Raw genomic sequence first — 17,934 nt, 5'->3', positions numbered from 1 at the left:
CCGGCCCCTGGTGCCCCGCACCCTCGACCAGAGCTGGACCGCCAGCTGCCGCGGCTGCCCCGTCCGCCTCGCTCTGCCTGGCCAGCTGCCGTCTCCAGCCCCCCACGGGGCCGACGCAGGGGCGAAGTGAGGCTGGCAGCCTCTCCGTCAGAATGTGAGGGCTGTGCGGGTCAGCGCCCCCTCCCAGCCTGGGCTCCAGCTTCCGGCCACACAGCTGCCTTGTGTGAAGCACTGATGCTAATGAGTGCAAGTGATGGGCGAGACAGGGCAGGTGCGTTGCCCAGGCCCAGGTGTCGCCCGGTGGGGAGATGGGTCAGCCGTGCCTCAGCCCCTCTGGCCCCAGGGGTCCTGGCTCCCAGGCGGGGCCTTCGGCTCCGACACCGCTGTGGCATCCCTCCCTGCCTTCCCAGGTCCTGTTGCAGCCCCTCTGTAAGAGGGGGACACGGAAAAGAGCCCAGGCCAGGAATGGGGGCCATTTCCAAGCTGGCCCGGCCGTAGGCCCCGGGGTGCTCTTCGGAGGCTGTGGACGCTGCTAAGCGGTGTCAGGTGGCTCTGAGTGGCTGGTCTCCCAGAGCTGACAGCTCTGCGCTTGGGGAATAATTAATTCCACAGCCCGAAAACCCAGGGCTGCAAGTTGCCACGTTACTTGCAAGATTAATACAAGCAGCTAATTAAGATGGAGAGGCGAGGAGCGGCTGGGCGCTCCCAGAGCAGAGCTGGGGGGCCGCGGGGAATGTGGGCGGAGGCGGGCTGAGCACGCAGGGGAGGCAGCCAGAGCTGGAGCCCCGGGGGAGAGCGCGAGCAGGAGGTGGACCGCGCGGGACACCCAGCAGACGTGGCAGGCCGCTGGGGGCTGGGCACGTCGCCAATGACTGAGTGAGGCTGTTTGCCGGGCACAGACTGACCCCATTTACTGTCATAACAAAGCCACAAGGGCAGTGCCATCGCTCCCACTTTACAGGTAAGAAAACCAAAGCTCAGAGGTTGAGCTGCGCAGCAGCAGGATTGGAACGGGGTCTGTCTGACTCCAAAGCCAAACCACAAAGCAGGCCAACCTCGAAGCAGACTGCCGAGGGACTGTTGGAGGGAGGCTGCCCCTGCCCCCCTCCCCCCCCCAGCTCCCCAGGGCTGGGGCCCGCCTCCTCCACATCAGGCAGAGCACACAGTAGGCCCCTCGGATGCACTCTTGACCCTCCTCCCACCCCAGCAGGTTGGCTGCAAAGATGAGGGGTCGGACGTCTGGAGAGCTCTGCCCTGGAGGCAGCGCGGGAGACCCAGGCATCTTAGGTCGGCGCGGGTCCAGCTCCCGGCCCCCTTGGCTCCCACGGCAGTCCTGGCGGCTGTCGGAAGCTGCCCTCCACGGCCCTTCCCTGCCTCCCCCCATCACCTCTCTCTCTTAATTAACACCGGCCGCAAATGAGCCGGCTCCCGCTGGTGGAGAGCTCAGTGTCAAACGCACTGGCAGCGAGCCTCAAAGGGGCGGGAGGGGAGGGGCTCCGACCTGCTGTTTTGCAGGTCCCTTTGGAAGGAGATGCCAACAGCCACCCGCCCTGAACCCCCTAAACCCTAACGAGTATGGCCCTGCCCGGGTGAGGGGACTGGGGTGGATTGGCCTGATGTCTCATCCAGGGGCTGAGGAGGGAGGTGAGCCTGGGGCAGAGGCTGAGCTGGGGGAAGGGGGGACCAGGTAGCCAGGTGGCATTACCTGCCACAGGTGGGAGAGGGAGGTGTGGCCCAGCACTGGGGGCTCAGACTCAAGCTGCACGGAGGACCTGGTCACCAGCCTGTCCCCAAGTTCAGCAGGTATCCCAGGAGGCCGGTCTGCAGTGTCCCCTTCCCCGAGCCCACCATGCCCGGCAGCCCCCTGGTGGGGCTCAGGGGGAAGGGCTGCAATCTGGTGGTCTAGAGCCCGTTCTCCTGCTCCTCTTTCCCTTAGGCCCCTGTCTGGCCCTCTCCCCAGGGGCCTGGACACCTGGTCACATGGTGCCCCCGTAGGGCTGCCCGAGGCACTCACAGTTGGGAGGATGGCCTGGAGGCTTGGGGGGAACACGGAAAATGGGGAGCAGTACCAAAGATACCACAGGCGGTCCCCTGGGTGTACCGCCCAGCCTCCCATCCAAAGCAGGGCAGTTTCAGGCCTTCCTGCTCCCCAGCCCGGGCTGGCCCTTCCCACCTCACCTCACCCGCACGCTCCTCCCCTTTCTGCCCCCGCCGCCCCCATGCTCCCCTCAGTTTGGTTTGAGGCTCTAAATCACAACTGGTCATTCGTCCATTTTTCCAATGAGGAAACTGAGGCTCACGGCGTGACTGGTGAGGGGAGGAGAGGGGTTTGAACCAGGAGGGCTGGTTGTCACACCCATTTTCTTTCTTTTTTTTTTTTTTGTGGTACGCGGGCCTCTCACTGCTGTGGCCTCTCCCGTTGCGGAGCACAGGCTCCGGACGCGCAGGCTCAGCGGCCATGGCTCACGGGCCCAGCCACTCCGCAGCATGTGGGATCTTCCCGGACCGGGGCACGAACCCATGTCCCCTGCATCGGCAGGCGGACTCTCAACCACTGCGCCACCAGGGAAGCCCCACACCCATTTTCTTAACCCCTGCACCCTCCCTCTGTCGGAAAGGGCCTCCTTGCTGAGGCGGGGTGATGGGTTAGCAAGACGTGGACTATCATTGGACCTCAGGTCCAAACCAGAGTCTGTTATACAGCCCCACCCAAAGGACCCAAACCTGCCCCAGAAAAGCAGGGTCATCAAGCTTGTGAGGGGGGACCCATGCCTGGCCCTAGGGTGAGCGGGGCTTGAGGCTTGTTCTGGCTTTGGGGCGGGCATAGGCTCCTGGGCCAGAGTGTGCGCCTCCGGGGCTGTGAGATGCCTGGTCCACGCCTGCCATCTGAGTTGGCTTGTCGGCCCCCATGCAGGGCGAGGTGGTCCAGCCCTGCCGCGGCCCCTGCCCGTGGACGTGCCTGTGCCGTGCTCTGTTGGACACGATTAACTGGCTAGGAGCCTCAGTGCTGCGCCTGTGACCTTGGGGTGGAAATGAGGTCCACCCCAGTCACTGCCAAATCCTCTGTCCGCTGACAGCGGCCCACCAGGCCAGGGGCTGGGGCTGGGGTGTGCTGGGGGCATCGCTCCCCGCCTCTCACAGGTATCCCAGGCCCCTGGGAAGAAGGGGCATCGCTCCCTGCCTCTCACAGGTATCCCAGGCCCCTGGGAAGAAGGGGCATCGCTCCCCGCCTCTCACAGGTATCCCAGGCCCCTGTGAGAAGGCCTCTGCCAGCCCTTCCCTGCCCCCACACTGCTGCTCATGCAGTGCAGTCCCCCGACCCCCATTTCTCCTTTGCCTACTCCGCACCTTTTCAGGCCTGGGGCACCTGGGGGGGAAGCCCCTCCCCCGACTCCCAGCACCTGTTGTCCTGTGGGTGGGGGAGAGCCGCTTCCCAGTTTGTGCCCCAGCTCCCGGCCCAGTTCAGGGGCTGGAATGTGGCCACTGCCTGGTGAAAGGGAGAGGGCCAGACCCGGAGTGCTTGGCCACTGTCACTTCAGGGGACCCAGCGGCCCCTCTGTCACTCTCTGCACAAAACATTTTAATTGGGGACTCCCCTGGTGGCTCAGTGGTTAAGAATCTGCCTGCCAATGCAGGGGACATGGGTTCGATCCCTGGTCCGGGAAGATCCCACACGCCACGGAGCAACTAAGCCTGTGCACCATAACTACTGAGCCCACATGCCACAACTACTGAAGCCCATGCACCCTAGAGCCCGTGCTCCGCAACAAGAGAAGCCACCGCAATGAGAAGCCCGTGCACTGCAATGAAGACCCAACGCAGCCAAAAATAAATAAATAAATAAAGATAAATAAGTACTAGGGGGACTTCCCTGGTGGTGCAGTGGATGAGAATCCGCCTGCCAATGCAGGGGACACGGGTTCAAGCCCTGGTCCAAGAAGATCCCACATGCTGTGGAGCAACTAAGCCCCTGCACCACAACTACTGAGCCTGCGCTCTAGAGCCCACCAGCCACAACTACTGAGCCCACCAGCCACAACTACTGAAGCCCGCGCGCCTAAAGCCCACGCTCTGCAACAAGAGAAGCCACCGCAATGAGAAGCCCGCGCACCGCAATGAAGAGTAGCCCTGCTAACTGCAACTAGAGGAAGCCCGCGTGCAGCAATGAAGACCCAACGCAGCCAAAACTAAATGAATAAATTAAAAAAAAATTGTTTAAAAAAAATAAGTACTAGGGATGTAATATACAACTGATAAAAAAAAATTTTACTTGGGTGCCAACTGTGTGCCAGGGGCCACCAAGGGTACCCAAGTTGAGTCGAGGAGAGTGTGTAAATGTCCAGGTGAGGAAGGTACCAGAGCTGGAGCAGCCTGGAGTCTGGGGGCTTCACAGAGGAGGCGGCAGCACACCCTGGAGGGAAGGAAGGACATGCAGGGAAATAAGTCTGAGCATTTCCCTGGTCGGGGGGCCACAGGGGTGCCTATGCTGGGGAAGGACAAGGTCAGCTTTGCCTGACTCTCCACAGGCCCAGGGAGGATCAAAGGGGCCAGAATGTGGTTGAACCAGGGCAGCAGCAGAACAGGGATGGAGGGAGGGGGAGGTGAGGGGAGAGGGCGGAGGGGAGGGGGACACACAGATACATCTTCCTCTTCTTTTCTTTTGGGGCCACACCCTCGCAGCATGCGGGATCTTAGTTCCCGACCAGGGATCGAACCCAGGCCGTTGGCAGTGACAGCACTGAGTCCTAACCACTGGACTGCCGGGGAATTCCCTCCTCTTCCTTTTCTGGTTGCTCCCACTGCACGCCCCCTCCTGCCCTGCCAGGCAGCACCTAAACAGAAGAGTAGCCCCCACTCTGAGGGCCCAGGCAGGGAGTAGTAGGCATGTACCTGGGGCCCATAATACTTTTAGGGACCATGAAAACGTAATTTCTTTTATTTATTTCTTTTTATGTATGTATGTATTTTTGTGCTTTTTATTTTATTTTTTATATTTATTTATTTATTTGGTTGTGCCAGGTCTTAGTTGTGGCAGGTGGGCTCCTTAGTTGCGGCTCGCCCACTCCTTTGTTGCGGCATATGGACTCCTTAGTTGAGGCATGTGAACTCATAGTTGCGGCATGTGGACTTCTTAGTTGCAGCATGCAGACTCTTAGTTGAGGCATGCAAACTCTTAGTTGCAGCACGCATGTGGGATCTAGTTCCTTGACCGGGGATTGCACCTCGGCCCCCTGAATGGGGAGCGTGGAGTCTTAACCACTGTGCCACCAGGGAAGTCCCTAATTTCTTTTAAAATCAGAAGAAAAAGTGAACTTTTAGGTTGAAAGCAAAAGTTATATATAATTTTAAGTATATATCAAATATATAATATATATAAAATGTTAAGAAATTTGTCTTTATGCCAACAAAGTCATACAATTAACTTTTATTTTTGTAGAAGAAGGGCCCACAGTGGCAGAAGGGCCTGGGCCTGGGCCAGGTAAGCCCTGTACTTGCATGAGCTCATTTAATCCTGACCTTGTGTGGAAGACACTATTACTAACCCATTTTACAGATGAGAGAGCCGAGCCATGGAGAAGGATCTTCTCACTATGCAAATATGAACATCTCCTATGTTACCCCCAGCTTCCTGGTTAAAGGTCCAAAGCCCCCTTTTGCTCTCAGGATAAAGAACAAGCTGCCCCCATACCCCAGGCCCAAGACCCTGCTGACTCATCACCTTATCTCTGTCCTCTCTCCCCCCCATCTATCCCTCAGCCACGCTCCAGGTCCTCAGACTTGCCCCATTTCCTCCGGCCCCAGGGCCTTTGCATGGGCTGGTCCCCTGCCTGGAGGAGACCCTCACCATCTCCGGCCCTGAGAGCCAGCAGTGTCTGGAGCTGGTCTCCCGCTACACCCTACCACGGGCCATGAATCACTGCCTCCAGCATCCTCACCTCCCAGGTGAGCGTCTACTGTGCTACCCTACCCCCCAGTCCTGAGTGTCTCGTCCACAGCGCGTCCCCAGCGCCCAGCACAGAGCCCAGTACACAGCAGGCACCCACTAACAATACACTGAACAAACCTGACAGGTTACGCCTGTGCCCAGAGTCACTCAGCCAGGCCGCACGGGGTCCCCTGGCTCTGAAGGAGAGGCTCTCATCCACCAGGCCTCACAGAAGAGCCCACCCGGGGGCGCCCTAAGAGGCAGGATCTGGGGTGGGGGCCATGCAGGTGACAGGACTGGTTCAAGGGCAGTGACAGGAGGTGTTGTAGGAGCTGCCTAGGCTTCTCCCCGGCAGGGACTAACTCCTCCAGCCCGGGTGGGGGAGCGTCAAGGAGGGGGCAGTGGGCCGTGTGGGCCACCACAGAGGAGACTCGGTGACGCGAGGGAAGCGCTGAGCAGGTTACTGGGCCAGGGAGAAGCTGGGTGAGCGGGCACAGCAGTGACTGCACGGCAGGTACAACCCCTGCGGGTGTTTCCGGAGGCTGCGGCTGCCACGTGGCCTCATCCTGGCCTCCGAGGCCTGAGAGGCTGCCGGCCAGGCTTGGGGTGGGGGGACGGCTCCCCCAAATCACCCCGCCCCTCTCCCTAGCCCCTTTCCTCCACCCTCCCCTGTAAGGCCAGATCTCAGCTTTCTATCATTTGACAAAGGCGCATGCAACCCCTGCATGTGCCAGGCTCTGGGACACAGCCCAGCAAGGCCCTGCTGGTACAGACCTCATCATCAGGCAGGGAGACAGTCCAGAAACAGCCAGATAAACTTGAACAAGAATTACCATTAGCACCCGAGGCTGTGAAGTGGATAGAAGGGAGGAGAGAGTGGCAGGCAGGTGGGTAGGGGCTCACCTAGAAGGAGTCGAGGACCCGCTGAAAAGGAAGCTACTTGTGAGGAGCACAGGCCAGGCAGGGGCTGGCCTGTGCAAAGGCCCTGAGGCAGGAGCCCGCCTGGTGGGTTTGAAGCACAGCCAGGAGCCACTGTGGCTGAGGCAGAGTGAGTCGGGGAGAGAAGCAGGAGAGAAGGTCAGAGGGCAAAGGGGGCAGGAGGGGGACCAGGGGGCTACTGCACTTTCCAGGTGATCCCTTCCCAGACCTCCTCCTTGGTTCTCCCCCAGTGTCTGTGCATCCCCCAACAGCCCCGACCATTCCACTGCACCTGCCCCATTCCTGGCCTGCCTCTGCCTGGCCGAGCCCCCACTGCTCCCCTGTGTCCCAGAGTGTAGCACAGCGCCCGGCACCTATGAGGCGACGACTGACTGACGGCCCGCGCGATGGAATGGAATGGTGGCCCCAGCCCCACGGGGGGTTTGGGGGAGTGGGCTTTGTTCCCATGAAGTCCTCACCGTTTCCTCCCCGAGTTCCCACAGGCCTGCCGTGGGTGTCCACATTACTGGAGGGCGAGCTGTTTAAAACATGTGTTAGATTAGAAACGTCCCACAGATGGAATAAAATGTGAAATGCGCTTAATTTCTGAAGAGAAAACAAGAGGCTTCAAAGGCATCTCGAGCTGCCAGAGCAGTTGCCGCCTTTGACAAGCTCTGGCCCCCAGGCCGAGGCCACTGTCCTGTGAGGTGAGGCTGCCTGGTGGAAAGTGTGAGGCTTAACTAGACATTCCCCAGGCTTGGGGGGCCCTCACAGGGGGCAAGGGACTCACACTTATCGACACCAGGCTATCAGACCTCTGCTGATCAGCTCAACATGTGTATACGTGTGTACACACACCCCTTCCCGCCCTGTTTACAGACGGGGAAACTGAGGCCCAGAGAGGCAAAGCGACTTGCCCAAGGCCACAGCCCTTATCAGAGGAGCCAACGTCCTCGTGCTTTGCAAGGTCTGGTCCTGTAACCCTCAGCTGTGACCTTGGGCCAGCTGCTCCACTCCCTGGGGCCTGAGTTTCCTCATCTGTGGGGTGGGGAGGTCAGTTAAGTGAAGGCCTTTGGGGCATGGATGATAAAGTTTAAAATGCCTCTAAAACTGTTACAGCAGGGCTTCCCTGGTGGCACAGTGGTTGAGAGTCCGCCTGCCGATGCAGGGGACGCGGGTTCGTGCCCCGGTCCGGGAAGATCCCACATGCCGCGGAGCGGCTGGGCCCGTGAGCCATGGCCGCTGGGCCTGCGCGTCCGGAGCCTGTGCTCCACAATGGGAGAGGCCACAGCAGTGAGAGGCCCGCGTACCGCAAAAAATACCAAAAAAACAAAAAAACTGTTACGGCGTCATAGAGCTTCGTGACGGCATTGGGTGCAGGAGCTGGGGTCCCCAGCTCTTCCCAGTCAGCCAGGGAGAAGGGTGAGATCAGCCTGCTGACAGGCTGCATTAATAATAATAACAACAATAATAATGACAGCAGCTTCTTCTCATCAAGGTTTGTTCACCAGCCTCCCAGGGAGAGCCATGAGGACCTTACTGGATGTACCGCTCCATTTTATAGACGGGGAGACTGAGGCTCAGATGAGTGCCTGGCCCGAGGCCACACAGTGAGGGTGGTGGAGGTAGAATTTCAATCCCAGTGATCTGACTCTAGCCTGGACCACTCAGCATCCTGCTCAGCCAGATTTGGCTCTTTTGCCTCCAGGACCGAGCTCCTCACTCCATCTTCTCTGAGCAGAGCCCTGAGATTCTCCAAATCTGTTGGGAGTTGTGCCCAGCTGGGCTCCCTCTTCCAGAGTCTCCCCCTCGGCCTCCTCCTTCCCACTGGCCCTGTGCCAGGCCCCCCCTTCCTCGGCTGTCCTGAACCTCAGATGGGCCTCCCTCACTCCTGCCCCTTCACGCATGTCCATTCTGGTTCTGCAGTCCCCTCCCTGGTCTACCCCGGGCATCCCACCCCCATGCCTCTCCCTACAAAAGCTGCCCAGTCAGCCATTTAAGCTCAAAGCAGGTGACTTGGCTGCGGTTCCTGCTGGCCTAGGCCCCTCCTTTGTCCCCTCCTGCCTGGGTTCCTTGGGCTCTGCCCCTGGAGACCCAGCCTCCCAGCTGGTGGTCCCCAAGCTGGACCCCAAACTCTTGGATCCCATTCTCCAAGCACCCTGGACACCTTCCACATATTGGTATTTTGTTTTGCAAGAAATTCATGTTCATTGCCCCAAATTGGATAATATACATAAAAAGCAAAGGAAAAGTGAGTCACCCATTAGCTCATTGCACAGATTTGGCTAGCCCCCGTTCACATTTTCCTGGAGGAACTTTTAGACTTTAAACAAAAACAAAAAATAGTTAATAACACATTTATCGAGCAAGTTCTTTGTGCCGGGCATTGGGCCAAGTATTTTCAGTGGATTCTTTCATTTTACCCTTCCCTCCCTGGAGAGCCTAATGACAGGTACTATTATTTTTCTCACTTTACAGATGAGGAAGTAGAGGCTCAGACAGGTTGCCTGACTTGCTCAAGGGAGCCAGGCTTTGAATCAGGCCGTCCGATTTCTGAGGCAGTGCTGAGTCTGTAGTGCTGTGGGACCCTGGCTGCTGCCTGGGCCTCCCCTCCCCCAGGAGCCAGGGGTCCCAGCGCTCAGAGTACCCCCATTAGCATAACCACAAACATCCCTGAAACCCAATTACCAAGAGATGACTTGGGCCCCAGCCAGCCGGGCAGGCAGAGTCTCCAGCCACGCAGGAACGAGGGGCTGGGGCCCAAGGGAGCCCTGGCGGGTGGAAAAGTGGACGACGAGGGGGATATTTTCTGGGGGAGGGGCCTGGAGAGGCTGCTCATCCACTGCTCCCGGGGTGGTGTGGGTGTGTCCTGCAGGTAGCCTTGACCCCCTGCTCAGCCCCAGCTGGAGAGGCCCCCCGACCCCTAAGGAAGGGTCACAGGTTCCTCTACCCCCAGCTTGCTGGGTGATCCCAGGCAGCCCCTTGCCCTCTCTGAGCTTGTTTTCTTCCTGAAAGGAGACAACCGGGGCTAATGGAGCAGAAAATAAATGACGGTCTGGGAGGAGGAAAGTGCAGGTTCTGAACAGCACGGCAGGTCTGGGGCTGCATTTCTAACTTCCCCATGAGGTCCAACCACCATCTTCTCCCACCTGGGCAGCTCCTCTGCTGGCCCTCACCTTCCACTCTGTCCTATTCAGCAACCGGGGCTCCTTTGCTATTGAACACACACACACACACACACACACACACACACACACACACACACATGGCCCCTTGACCTACCAACAGCCCCCAAAATAAAATGTCATAGAAGAGCTGAAGCCCTCCCCTCCCCCACAGAGGGACCCACCACCCTGAATCGGGCATGTATTTTCTTTAGAGTTTTACTATGTATACCCCTCAACAGGCTATTACCCAGGTATTCGTGTTTTAATTTTTTTGTGTGTATTTATTTAATTAATTAATTTTTGACCGCGCTGGGTCTTCATTGCTGCACGTGGGCTTTCTCTACTTGCGGTGAGCGGGGCTACTCTTTGTTGTGGTGCGCGGGCTTCTCATTGCGGTGGCTTCTCTTGTGGTGGAGCAGGGGGTCTAGACATGCGGGCTTTAGTAGTTGTGGCACACGGGCTCAGTTGCTCCGCGGCATGTGGGATCTTCCCGGACCAGGGCTCGAACCCGTGTCTCTTGCATTTGGCAGGCGGACTCTCAACCACTGTGCCACCAAGGAAGCCCATCGCATCTTAGTTTCATATAAAGTGGAACTCCTGGGATTGGCTGCTACCCTTTGCGGTGGGGCTTGGGAGGCTTATCCCGGCAGGCCCAGGCTGCTCTGGTCTGTCTGCTTTCACCGCTATGTAATATTCCAGGCTGGGACTGTCCCACACTCTTCCACCCGTTCTCCCACTGACCATCAGTCAAGTGTGCCCAGTTTTGTCTCTTGCAAACCCAGCTGCAGTAGCATCTTGCACACGGCCCGTGAACCCATGTGCTGGAATTTGTCTCTTATACGCCTGGCAGTGAGACTGCTGGTTGTGGTATATGCACATCTTTAACTCTACTAGTTATTGCCAAATTGTTCTCCAAAGTGGTTGTTCAGATGATCGTTTTAAAATATAAATTAAATCATGTCACTTCCCTGCCTAAAACTCTCAAAGAGCTTCCTATTACACTTAGAATAAAATCCATACTCCCCTCCACAAACGCATGGCTGCATGACACGCTCCATTCTCCCCAGTTTCCTGGACTTCTTTTTTTTTTTTCCTGGACTTCTTTCTCTTCCTCAGATAGGTCTGGCTCTTTCACGCCCCAGGGCCTTTGCACATACTGCTCCCTCTGCCTGGCACACTCTTCTTCCATCTCTTTCCAAACTGTCTCCTGTTCATCCTTCAGGTCTTCAGTGAAAGTGTCACCTCCACTGAAAGTCCTCCCCGGAAGTGCCTTCCACCCTGTTCCCCATCACCCTGTTTATTTCCTTCAGAGGCCACGTCATGGGCCTGTAGTGATCTCATCCTCTCATTTATTTGCTGGTTTATTACCAGCATGGCAGCCTGTGGAAGAGGGCCTGGTCTGCTTTGGTCATTCCTGTGCTCCGGAGGCCAGCACGGCCGGCACTGAAGCTCTGCTCTCAGTGACATTCATTCATTCAACAGATGTGGATTAAGCTCCATCTGGTTGAAATGTCCAGAGGGGAGTGAGCCCGAGTTGAGGGCAGAGGGGTAGCCAGGCCCATGGGGCCCTGAGCCTTCTCCCACGGCCGTGGGGAGCTATGGCAGGTGCTAGAGGGAGGGAGAGGCAGGGTCAGGCTTGCACTTTGGAAGGCAGCTCCTCAGAGCCGAGGGGGAGCAAATTGAAGGGAGTGGACCTGGAAGCAGGGGCTGGAGGGATGGTGGTGGCCGAGGATGGGTTGACGGAGGGCCAGGGAGAGAGGCGATGCTAAACCCACAGGGGCCAATTAGAGGACCATGGGAGACAGGATTGGATGGGGCATAGGATTGGCTTCCAAATGTGGCTCTATCCAGTCGATGGAAGGAGCACCTTGGTGTGAGGAAATGGCAGGGCTCTGGCCCCCTTGATGCCCCCGCCCCCACTGTCTTCCACCACTGCAGGAAGCTGGGAGGGAGCTCTCCCAGTGATTTTGAGAGGGTGGCAGAAGTCCAGAGGTGCCTCCCAGCGAGGCACACCTTGATCTAGTCCAGCCCCTCTGTGTATAGACAGGGAAACCGAGGCCCTGAAAGGAAAGGAACTAGAAGAAGACTACACAGCTGAATCCTCACGCTAGTTGTTGCTTTTGGAACATGAGGTGCGGTACTGAGACCAAAGAGACATTCCCTTCTTCCGACAAAGACAGAGGAAAGGGGCTTCTCTGGGGCGCAGTGGTTAAGAATCCGCCTGCCAATGCAGGGGGCACAGGTTCGAGCCCTGGTCCGGGAAGATCCCACATGCCACGGAGCAACTAAGCCCGTGCGCCACAACTACTGAGCCTGCGCTCTAGAGCCCGCGAGCCACAACTACTGGGCCCACGTGCCACAACTACTGAAGGCCCGCGTGCCTAGAGCCCGTGCTCCGCAACAAGAGAAGCCACCGCAGTGAGAAGCCCGTGCGCCACAATGAAGAGCAGCCCCTGCTCGCCGCAACTAGAGAAAGCCCGCGCACAGCAACAAAGACCCAACGCAGCTAAAAATAAAAAATAAATAAATAAATTTATTTAAAAAAAAAAAGAGGAAAGGAGGCCAGCCTTTGCTGCGCAGGGAATTTAAGTTAGACACCAGGAAGGACTTCCTTAGAAACTCTACCCACCAGACACCGCCTTGTCAGGCCCACCTTCTCTGGGCAGCCCCTGGCTGACAGTCCTGCAGCTGGCCCCCTGGGACTCTCAGGACACGCGGTTGGGGAGGTGACCCATTCAAGGTCACTCAGCTGGGAAGAGGCGGTTTCATCTGGGTCTAAAACTAGAGCTCCTTTGGCGGCAGGGCCAGGGGTGGTCCTGAGGAGTCCCAGCTCCCTCCTGTCCCAGGCCCTGCGGTCCGGGAGCCCAGGGTGTCCCTTGTCCCGAGGGCCTCAGGGCGGCCTTCTTGCTCCCTCCCAGGTTGTGTCCTGTGAGGACAAGATAGGACCCCAGTGGTTCCAGGCCCAGCTGCCTCAGGTCCTCGAGGGGGAGGCGGGGGGGGGGGGGGGGGGGCAGGCAGCCATTGGTACGCGAGGCTGTGCCTCCGCCCCTCCAAGCCCAGCCTTTTCTGCTCAGCTCTTTAAGAATCCCTCCTCGCAGAGGCAGCGTGGTGGTTGCTGGGCAACCCCATCCCCCCACCGTCACTGGGGCCCTCCCCCTCCTTCCCCACCCCTCATCTGCGGCTCCTCCCAGCACCCAGTCTCAGAAGTGTCCTTAGCTCAGAACCTGCCAGGCCTGACTGCACCTGGGCCAGGCAGGCGGAGGGGCCTTGCGTGACCCCACCCAACCCCAGCCCTGGACCCCAGCTTTGCTCCACCAGGACTCAGGGGGAGGACCCCAGGCTCAGGGCACCCCGTGTGTGGATTCTCATTGCTCCACCCCCATCTTCAGTGGCTTCAGCTGCCCTGAGGTGTTGGAGCCTGTTGGGGGGACAGAGAGGACCGAAGGGGAAGGGCCCAGGAACGGCCTGAGTCCCCGGGGAGGTGGCCTACACAGGGCATCGGGCCTCAAAAGCCCCTGGGTGGTGGTGGAGACCAAGGCATTAACCTCGGAGGGGGGCAGGGGTGGGAGAGAGGGGCGCTGAGGAGGAGGGTGGGGTTCTGAGCCCTGAGAAGAAGGTCTGCAGGGGCTCAGAGAGGCAGTGGGGGGTGGAGGGGTTGTCGGGGGAAGCCGGGCTCCAGCAGAAGTTTCTGAGCCTCCAACCTCAAAACCCCGAATTTTCCACCCCACCACCCTCCACCCTGCCCCCCTTCTACCTCCTCGGGCAATCAGACAGACAGTGCTCTCTGGCTCCCCAACATCTTGGGGATGTTTTCCTCCTTCCAACTTCCTTCCCGATCAGGCCTGTACTTCTGGCCTCGCCTCTGACTCTCCTTCCCACAGTGCTCTGCCCACAAGCTGCTCCCCAACCGGCCCTCTGTACCTTGGCAAGGCTGGTCCCTCCACTTGGACTGTCCTTTTTTTAAAAAAATTAATTAATTAATTTTTGGCCACATTGGGGCTTTGTTGCTGCACGCGGGTTTTCTCTAGTTGCGGCAAGCGGGGGCTACTCTTCGTTGTGGTGTGCGGGCTTCTCATTGCGGTGGCTTCTCCTAGAGCCTGTGGAGCATAGGCTCTAGGCGCACGGGCTTCAGTAGTTGTGGCACGCAGGCTCAGTAGTTGTGGCGCACAGGCTTAGTTGCCCTGTGGCATGTGGGATCTTCCCGGACCAGGGCCTGAACCCGTGTCCCCTGCATTGGCAGGCGGATCCTTAACCACTGCGCCACCAGGGAAGTCCTGGACTGTCCTTTAAGACACAATTCAGGTCTCCCTTCCTGAACTTGACTTGGGATGTGTGTAACAGGTGAATGATAGCCAGAGTCAAGAAATGCTTAAATCACCATCAGAAGCATCACTTCTGGGAATAATGGCCTAGGAGTGAGCGGGTGAGGGCGGGAGGGAGCAAGAGGCAGCCCCGGTTGCCTGGAGGAGATGGGGGATGGGGTGGTGGTGATGTCATTTGTGGGGGAAGAGGAGGTTCTCAAGGGAGAGGAGGGCCCATCAGAGACAAGCCTGGACAGCAGCCTCAGTCCTGCCATGGCAGGGGAGGGTGGGCTGGTGGGGAACCCTTGTCCCTGGGGTGGCATGGTCCTGCCTCTCCCCAGGCCTGGCTCTAACTCTCTCTGGCATACTTCTCCCCACCCTCCCAGGGGCCTGGATGTGGTATCTGTCCATTCTGATCTCCGTCCTTCACCTCCCATCACCCCCAACTCATACAAACACACCAGGACCCTACCCTGCCACACTCCAGTAGCTGGAAGTGTGTCTGGCGCCCCTCTGAACCCCTGGAACCATCACCTTGGGGCATTTTTAGGAATCACGATTGGCCTTGGGCAGCTCTGTCACCGTTGCCTCTAGGGCTGTTCCCGCCTGACACTCAGCAACGCCCGATTGCTCTCCCCAGGTGCCCGGCACTGCAGCAGGTACTGGGGACACGTAGGGACCACAAGAAGCCCAGGATGTGCCCCCAAGGGGCTCACAGGCTACTGGGAGAGATAGACACGAACAAAACGCCCGGCACTGAACACGGGCTCCATCGATTCTGAGTCTCACCACGGCTTCATGTACAGCTGAGGAAGAAAACACACTGCCAGTCGCGCCCCGATGTCAGAGATGTGAAAGTTTGGTCTAGTGGATGAAGAATGGAGTCATACAAATCATGCATAACCACAGACTGAGCTAAGTGCGACCAAGAAGCTGAGGGCTCAGAGAGAACAAGGTGACCCAACTGGGAAAAATGGGTTCAGGGAGGCCTCTCAAAGGACAGGATGGTCAAGCCCTGGGCTGAGAGGTGAGTAGGAGCTGGCTTGTTCCGGAGAGGCGGGAGAGTGCAGGGAAGCGGGACCCCTGATTCAGCGCCCAGACAAGGCCAGCGGCTTCCCAGGCCAGCTGCCCCAGGCCACCATTCCCCACTGCTCCCAGCACCTGTCCTCGGGAGTTGCGGCTTTGTCCTACCTAACTTTGTCCCTGCTGTGCCTGTTCCCTGGAGCACCCTCTCTGGGACTTCCGCCTGGGCTGGGGCCTTGCTGTCCCTGAAATTCTGCCCTGGGGCCCACCCCTGCCTCTCCTGTACCCTGACCCTGTGCTTATGGGGAGAAGCCCCAACCCTCTGTGCTGTGCAGGATGGAAAGGTTTAGTGCACAGCGGCAGAAGAGAGAGCGTGGTGGTGTCAGGACTTGGATCAGAGAAGCTGCTGGGACTTTCCAGCGAGAACTGTCGTTCCCAGCCAGGTGTGCACAGCCAGCCTACCCACAGGCCACACGCCCACGATTCATGGAAACACATCAGGGCGCCCCTGGGCGTCGCCAGGAGACCACAGTCTGGGATGGCCAGGTGTTCAGTGACTGCGATTCTCTGGGTACCCCCCAATCAGGTACCCCCAGATGCAGTGGACCCTGGGGATCTTGGAGGGCAGTGATCTTCAAGACCAAGAACCCCCAGATGGGGCAGAAAGTCCATTAGGAGGCTCTCTGGATCCAGGCGAGGGGCTGGAGATCTGCCCTCCCTGGAGATGATGTCAAGGCTGGGGCCTGTGGGGCAGGCTGAGCCTCTGACTCTTGGGCAGCTGGCTGAAGTCCAAGGTCATGCCCTCTGGACAGCAGCTCTTGGCTTCTTCAGCGGTGCTGGTCCCTGACCACTCCCTCGGGGGCTTCCTTCCTGGATGCCCAGCACCGAGCCTGGGGCGAAGGGGTCCCTGGTGATGCCCACTGACCAGCCAGCGGGGCAGACCCTACCCCTCTCTCGAGTCAGGTGGTCCCTTCTGCTGCCCCCAGCCCAGAACAAGCCCAAGCACAGCCAACGGTGGCACAACCTTGGCCGACAACAGTCTAATCACGGAGAGTCGCGCTGTTGCCGCACTTAACAGTATACAGAGCACTTTTCCTCTTGCGGCCTCGTCAGACTGTCACAGCAGCCTTAGGAGGTCTGTGATGGCCCCGTTAAGATGAGGAACAGGGAGGCTGCAACAGTGCCCGGGGGCAGCAGCGGGTAAGTGGTGAGGTGGTGAGCGGGATCCACATCTGAGGACTCCCCGGAAGGTGGGCAGATGGCGGGGAGGCCGTGGTGCTGCAGGCAGGGCCGGCGTGACCTTGGCTGCCCAGCATAGAGCCCACTGCACCTGGATGCCGGACACTGCCTGGGTTACTGCCGCCCTGGGAGCTGGGGAGCTGGAGCTTGGCGAGCCCACGGCTGAAGCCACAAATTGTCCCTGTGTGACATGTGCTGCCTTGTGCTGAGAGCACCTCTGTGACTGCCTGGCTCGAAGACGAGCTCAGTCTTCCCGGGCCAGGGCCCCACCAGCCCCATGCCCTCAGGGAGCCCCACAGCACACAGGGGCTCAGCAAGCGTTTGTTGAATGAACGAGGGATCTTTCTGAATCTCATAGCCGATAGCGCCTCTGCCGTACTTAGCCTCCCCGGCACCCTACTCCTTCCAAGATAAAGGCCAGACTCTCCAGGCTTGTCCAAGGCCCCGTATACCTGGCCTGGCTGACATCAGTTACCCCATCTTCCACCATGGTCCCCGTTGACTCCTAACCCCCAGCTCCAGCCAAGAATTCCAGATCTCCAAACCCCAGGCTCTTTCACATCATAGCCCCTGAGAACAAGCTGAAATGAGCTTCTAATGTCTGCCAAGAACATTCCTCCCTACCTTCCAAGACCAGCTCGACAGCCACCTCCCCTGGGAAGCCATCCTCGGAACTTGCAGTTGACTTGGCCCCTGTGTCCAGGGCTCACGTGGTAACGATGTCTGTTTCAGCAAGTTCCCGCTAAGCCAAAGCTATTGAGGTGGCCGTCCCCCGGCTGGATTCCAGCTTTGCCAGGGCAGGGTACAGTAAGGCCTGATGCCCTTTGGTCTTTGGCACCCAAAAGGCACCTGGCACGGTGGACCTCCATATTCCCTGAACAGTGTGTAGCCACCAAGTACAGCAGCTCAATGGAATATCATGCAGCCATTAAAACCACTATTATGAAGAAGATATTTTGATATCTAAGGGCAACCTGTCAAACCGCTATATCCATGCCATCCACTCCACTCCGAGGCTGTGAGTGTCTGCTTCGTGCCGGCCCTGTACTTGGCATGGGGGTGGCAGGGGTGGAAAGGGGTCCCTCCTTCAAGGGATTCAGTTTAGAAGAGAAGGAAGACGCGCATAATTCCTGAGGGCCACGATAGAGGGAAGACGGAGCCCCAGGGCCCCCACGTCCATGGGGGTCTGGGGAGGCGGGACGGAGACCACAGCTCTGTAAGAATTACAGCCGACAGCGCACGGACAAACCTGGAAGGGAGCGGAGGAACGGAGGCTGTGGACGCCACAGGATGGTGGCGGTGTGGGTGATTTTTCTTTCCTTTATTGTTGGTACAATGCTCTTTGGACAATAAATAAAAG

General features: G+C 58.5%; 1 protein-coding gene across 2 annotated transcripts in view; it reads right to left on the bottom strand.

The window, feature by feature from the left end:
* Positions 1 to 17,934, bottom strand: part of MACROD1 (mono-ADP ribosylhydrolase 1) — a 152,701-nt gene that overhangs the window by 15,652 nt on the left and 119,115 nt on the right. The gene's annotated exons all lie outside the window — the stretch shown is intronic.

This window comes from Lagenorhynchus albirostris, chromosome 9 (assembly GCF_949774975.1).
Source record: "Lagenorhynchus albirostris chromosome 9, mLagAlb1.1, whole genome shotgun sequence".
Taxonomy (NCBI): Eukaryota; Metazoa; Chordata; class Mammalia; order Artiodactyla; family Delphinidae; genus Lagenorhynchus; species Lagenorhynchus albirostris.
Note: the sequence above shows the minus strand (reverse complement) of the source record. Positions and strands in the feature narration are given on the sequence as shown.